The sequence below is a fragment of the Vulpes vulpes genome, chromosome 8 (genome assembly GCF_048418805.1).
Source record: "Vulpes vulpes isolate BD-2025 chromosome 8, VulVul3, whole genome shotgun sequence".
NCBI lineage: Eukaryota > Metazoa > Chordata > Mammalia > Carnivora > Canidae > Vulpes > Vulpes vulpes.
Window position 1 is genome coordinate 37,298,441 of NC_132787.1, and position 6,852 is coordinate 37,305,292.

Genomic DNA, 6,852 nt, shown 5'->3' on the forward strand with positions numbered 1-6,852 from the left:
GGAATACCATGGACTATTAACCTTCACCACAGTTTCCTAGGGGTCAGGGTCCCCTAATTCCCATTCCAACCTTACCATCCACTATGGTAGTTATAGCCACCTTGCTCTCATGCCTAACTGCTTCCCTACAGCACAGTTCACCACAGTTTCCTAGGGGTCAGGGTCCCCTAATTCCCATTCCAACCTTACCATCCACTATGGTAGTTATAGCCACCTTGCTCTCATGCCTAACTGCTTCCCTACAGCCTCTGCTGCTCTAGAATCCTATCATCCTACTGACACTAGAGAACCTAGTCTTATACAGGACTCAGTATAGCTTTTTAATCAAGTCTTGAGCCCAGGGACATTTTCTATTATTCATTTATTTGAATTTTTTCTTCTTTTGGAAGTGGTCTAAGTTCTGTATATTAGATTTCCTAGATCTGTTCTCCTAACCTTGTCTTTCCCTCATTTTTATTTCTATGTTTTTATAGGTATCTATAATTTTTCTGTATTTTCAGACCATTAGTTTAGGTCTCAGCAGTGATCATCCTCTGTTTCTGTTTCCCTATTGCATTTTTACTTAGATAATCATGTCTATCGGCTCTAGAAAGTCCTTTTTGTGCTCTATTGGCATTTTCTTGAGAATTCCTGGCGGGGGGTGGGGTGGTCTGAGGTTCTCTTCTAATTCTCTTTATCATTTGGCCATGGGCTATGGTTGAGTTCAACCCCTAATACTCTCCTCCTCCCCACCCTGTGTAAGTGAAAGTAGGACCAACACTAGTGCAGCACCCCAGGCACCAGAAAACAGTTCATCCAGATACAATGGCCTCTGCAGTGCTATTAGTGGTCAAGTCAATCACTGCTCAGTCATAGTCAGTGTGGTTCCATGCCACTGTCACTGTATTGTGCTTCTCTCCTATGACACAGAGTGTCAGGGGCCCCTCACTATATGCTTATAACCTCTCTTGCCAAGCTGCAGCTTGCAAAGAGCTCTTTGGCATACTGCACAACTGCTGACACCCAACCCCTGGCACTAAAGAGCCTCTGTGCAAGACACATTTCCCATTCCCTGCAGAGGTCCCAATCTAGGAGCTGTGTTCTCCCTTCTATAACAAAAGCAGCTGGGGCACCTGGATGGCTCAGTCAGTTAAGCCTCTACCTTTGGCTCAGGTCATGATCCCAGGGTCCTGGGATCAAGCCCCGCGTCTGGCTCCCTGCTCAGCGGGGTGTCTGCTTCTCCCTCTTTTGCTCCCTCTCTCCATGCTTGTTTCCTCTCTCATTCTCTTTCTCTATCAAATAAATAAAATCTGTTGCAAAAAAAAAAAAGCAGCTGAATAAGGTCTCTGGCTCACTCACGCCATGGCTTTGTTCTAAAAGAGAATATACCCTTAAGAGTCTCTCCTTCAGGGGTACCTGGGTGGCTCAGTCAGTTAGGTTGACTCTTGGTTTCAGCTCAGATCATGATCTCAGGAGCCTGGCTGGGATTGAACCCCATGTTGGGCTCTGCACTGAGTGTAGAGTCTGCTTGGGTTTCTCTCTCTCCCTCTCCCACTGCTCCTCCTCTCCACACCCTGCTCACACACACACACTGTCTCTCTCTAGAAAAATAAAAAATAATAAAAATTTAAAAAGTGTATCTCCTTTAGCAGAACCCTCCAGAAAAGTATCTGTCCCATAGCCTTGACTCGGGATATGTTCTCTTGACTGAGGCACAGTGGGGAAGGCACAGTGACCAAGGATTTCAATTCATCTTCTCCAGTGGATCATAACATTTATCTCCATATGTGTTTGACTCCTTTGGAATTTCCTAATTCTCACTCAGCCCACATTACCAGTATGGGGTATGTATTCAGGTGTTTCAACAAGCATCGATTAAACTTCTATGTCATGCACAACCGTGAGAAGTCAGAAGTTAAGAGACAGCATATCCTGTCTAAGAAAGTACACTTGGGGTGGCTGGTTGGCTCAGGTACTTGAGCACTCAACACTTGATTTCAGCTCAGGTCATGATCTCAGGGTCATGGGATCAAGTCCCACATCAAGCTCTGCATTGGCTCTGTTCAGGGCATGGAGCCTGCTTGGAATTTTCTCTCTCCCCCTCTGCCCCTCTTGCTCCCTACTATAAATAAATAAATAAATAAATAAATAAATAAATAAATAAATAAATAGAAGGAAGGAAGGAAGGAAGGAAGGAAGGAAGGAAGGAAGGACAAACATTTGTTTCAGTGATAAAGTGTTGTAAACAAATGAAATGAGAAACTTACACACACAAACACAAAGCTATTACAGTAATCCAAGAGACATGATATGCTCGTAAACAAAGGTAATAGCAAAAATACAGAAACCAGAGGACCCTTGTGAGCCATATTGAGGAGGGAGACACTGTGGGACTGGGTGACTATAGAAATATTACAGGAAAATAGTCATCCAGATTCACTCACTGTTTCTCCCATGACATCCCTAGGAGTATACAATATGAGGAGCAATTTTTGGAAGAAAATTCCAAAAGTATTGAATGTAAGGTAGCTGGGGGACGTCCAAATGGAGGAGATAGAATATAAGTGTACAGTGTATCTAAGGCCCAGGATGAGATCTAGGTTAAATTATCATTGACATTTAAATGGTAGTTATAGCCAGAGGGGTAGATGAAGCCAACAAAGAATCCTATAAAGCCAGAAAAGCAGGTAAAGAACATTCAAGGAGCAGACACAGAAACCATAAAAGAGACTGAAAAGAAGTAGAATCTGGGACGCCTGGGTGGCTCAGTGGTTGAACTTCTGCCTTCAGCTCAGGGCATGATCCCGGGGTCCTGGGATCAAGCCCCATATCAGGCTTCTTGCATGGAGCCTGCTTCTCCTGTCTCTGCCTCTCTCTCATGAATAAGTAAATAAAATCTTAAAAAAAGACTCTTAGAAGAGAAAAAAAAGAGAGAAACAGGGGAGAGGATTTAATCATCATCAATGTAAGCCACTGAGTACAGTCATATAGATTGTGCACTGCACAGCACTGGCTAGCAGTGGACCACATGGACATTTATGGTGCCCCCAAGAATTATGCAGTGTACCACCTGCACAACCAGATGTGGCAGTGTTGCCTTGGGATCAAATGCCACAGGTCAAATAAGATCAGATATGTCCATTAGCTTTGACAATAAATGTAAGTCACTGGTGACCTGAGCAAAGCATTTCAGTGGTTGTGGTGAGGGCAGGAAAGAATAGAGAAGGACATGAATGGAATGGACCTGGAGGCAGCAAGTGTGACCAACTCCCTGAAGAAGCTTGGCTATAAGAAACGAGGAAGACACTAGCAAGGGGGGGTTCATGCTGAGAAAGGATTATTTCGTTTGTTTGAGTGATCAGTGGATCAGTTAGATTTTTATTTTATTTAGGATGGAAAATAGTTGAGCGTCATTACTTAACGAAGGGAAAGGGCCAGTTGGAAGGGAGAAATTAAAGATAAAGCACAGGTAAGCAATTCTGCCAAGACCGAAAGTTGAAAACCAGAATAAGCGGTTATCCTTGAAGAGGAGGATGATAGTTGTTACCCTGAAATGTAGTAGGGCAGGAGGAAGGACCTCACAGATGCGAGTGGAGATGAACTTATAGGGGGCAAGTGAGAATATTCATACAGTGTTTCCCTGATGACCTTCTAGGATCTCTGCTGAGAGAAAAGAGAGGGAGTTGCCAAGTAGAAATCTGCCAAGTAAGGACTCTAAGTACAAAGAGGGAATTTAATCATTCCTAGGCAGAAAGAATAACCTAAAACTTATATTTTTAAAGTGCTTAGGAGCACTTGACTGGCTCAGTTGGTAGAGCATGCAACTCTTGATCCCGGGTCTGAGATGTGTTTCTGGCACTGGCTGGTTCCCGAGAAAGCAGTGGTCATGGTAGCTCTCATGCACTGGGCTGGGCCCTGACCTCCCCAGATTCTGTCAGGGCTGCTACCTCCTCCTGCACCGTGCTGCCCGCCCAAGCATGGACAGGTTGTGGATACTTGAACCCACGACGGGCCCAGCAGCTGAGAGGGGCACACCAGCTTTAATCAGTGTCAATAAACTCTTCAGGGCTTCCAAAAAAAAAAAAAAAAAAAAGCCCCACGCTGGGTATAGAGATTACTTAAAAATAATGTCTAAAAAGATAGGTGTCTAAAGATAAAATCATTAGGAAGAGAGACTGCAGCCAAGAAAGCAGAAAGTACACCTCACCCAAAAAGATATACAGATGGCAAATAAGCATACAAAAAGGTGCTACACATCACCCGTCATTGGGGAGATGCCAGTTAAAACAATGAGATACCACCACACACCTATTACAATGGCCGAAATTTGAGACACTGACAACCTCAAATGCCATTGAGGATGTAGTGCAACAGGAACTATCACTTGCTGCTGGTGGGAATGTAAAATGGTTAGAGCCTCTATGGAAGCCCATTTAGAAGTTCCTTATAAAAAAGAAACACACGTTTGCCATACAATTCAGTAATCATGCGTCTTGGTATTTACCCAAAGATCATGAAAACTTTGTCCACCCAAACCCTGCACATGAATGTTTATAGCAGCTTTATTTGTAATTGACAAATCTTGGGAGCAACCAAGATGCACTTCAGTAGTGAATGGATAAATTGTTCAGCACTTAAAAAAAGAGAGAGAGAAAGACCTATCCCCAAGAGAGAGAGAAAGACCTATCAAGCCATAAAGTATGAAGAAGACACGAAGAACCTTAACTGCATATTGCTAAGTGAAAGAAGCCTATCTGAAAAGGCTGCATATGGTATGATTCCAACTGTCCAACTGTATGACATTCTGGAAAAGACAAAATTATGGAGACAATTAAAAGGTCAGCTCTGGGGCGGGGGTGTAACATAAGTGGGCAGAGAACAGAGAATTTCTAGCACAGTGAAAATACTCTGTATAATATAATAATGATGGATATAATCATTATGCATTTATCCTAACCCATAGAATGTATAATACAAAGAGTGAACCCTAAGGTAAACTATGGACTTTGGGTTATTAGATGTGTCAACATAAGTTCATCCTTGGTAAAAAAGAAAAAAAAAAGTCCCACTCTGGTGGGTGATACAGTTAATGGGGCAGGCTGTGCCTGTCGGGGAGCAGAAGGCATGTGGGAAATCTCTGCACCTTCCTATCAATTTTGTTGACCCAAAACTGCTCTAAAATGTTTTAAATTTAAACTAAAAATTAAAAGTATTTTTTTAATTAAAAAAGAAAGAAAATATACAGTAACCTCACAGAGGCCCTTAATGCCCATGCAAACTCTAGTTAAAGTGGAGGGTGCCTGGCCTCCCATGCTTGTCGCCTTACTGGGCAAGATTGTGGAGTTGGCGCATCAGCAACAAGGCTCTGAGGCCATTAGCTCAAATAATTTTCCTCACTCACCAAGAAGGCTTTTAATCCTTCAGCTCCTATCAGTTTACCTAGAGAGGGAGAATGCCCTGGTCCTACTGAAATGAACACACAGATCATCTGGAGTTACACTTCTCTCTGGAAATAGCAAAATCTGGATTAAAAGTTAAACAGTTTCTTTAAAGTCATAGATCTCCAAGTCTTTGTTTTTGTGTTTTAACAAGATCACCCCTAACAGATTTGTATAAGGCAGAACAAACAGCTGCTTCAAGGGATCCTGCATGCCTGGTAATAGGTGCCTCCTGCAGCCATCGACCCCCCTTGTTTACATTCTCCCTTTAGGTAAACCTGTCCAGTCCCATGGCTTTAAGTGCTGTCTATATAAACAAGACTCTCAAATTTATGCATCTAGCCCTGACTTCTCTCCCTGAGACTTATATATCCACTTTGTCTATTTGATATCTATTTTTGTTGATCTTGATCTCCAATCTAATGTGTTCAGTATAGTTTCACATTTGCCTTCCCAATCCTGCTCCACCCACTGTTTCCCCTTCTCAGTGAAGAGCATCACCGTTCTTGTCAGTGCTTAGGCCCAAAACCTAGGAGTCATCCTTCATCTCTTTCCCTCACCCTCTAAGTCCATCCAATCCAGCAGCAAGTCCTACAGTTGTACCTACAAAATACATACTAAATTTGTACAACTTCCCCCATCTGCATGCTATCCATCCATCCACTCTCCCCTGCACTCCGTCTCCACCTTAGACTAAGCCACCAACATCTCTCAGTGGGCTTAGCGGCCCAACTGGTCTGCCAGCTTCAGCTCCAAGCCACCCCAGCCTCCTACACCATGATCCATTCTTTACTCTGCAGCCAGAATGGTCTTTTAAAACGAAATTACATCACGCTTTTCTGTTTAAACTCTTCAGTGATTTCCTCAGGAACTTAGAATAAAATTCAGACTCCTCACCATAATGGAAAATAGCCTTCCTGCCAGGCTCCTGACCACCCATCTACCCTCTCTCCTGCTACTGCTCCTTTTCTCTATGCTGCAGCCTCCTTTCTGTTGGGGTGCACTTAAGCTCTTTGACAAACCTCAGATCACAGCCATCAATATTTGCCCCCTGGGACCTGGGCCATGCTTCCACCATGGCACTGGCTCCTCCCACTCAGATTACCTCATGGGAACCGCCTTTCCTGACCACACAGCATTGCCCCACAAGCCTTCCCCTTTACTTTCTCCATTTTGTTTTCTTCATGGCACATAAAACTGGTATTTTCTTATTAACTTGTATATTCTCTCAGTCCAGTAGTAGGTAAGCCATGAGAACAGGGATCTTGTCTGCCTTGTGAATTGTATCCCTGGTGCCTGAACAGCATCTGGCAATGATAGGCACTCAATAACCACTGGCTGGATTTGATTTAGGTTCAAGAGCTGCCTTAGCCCTGGCCATGCAGGAAGAGCATCCTCTTGGACACCTTTATGCCTCCAAAGGCAGGCAAAGCAG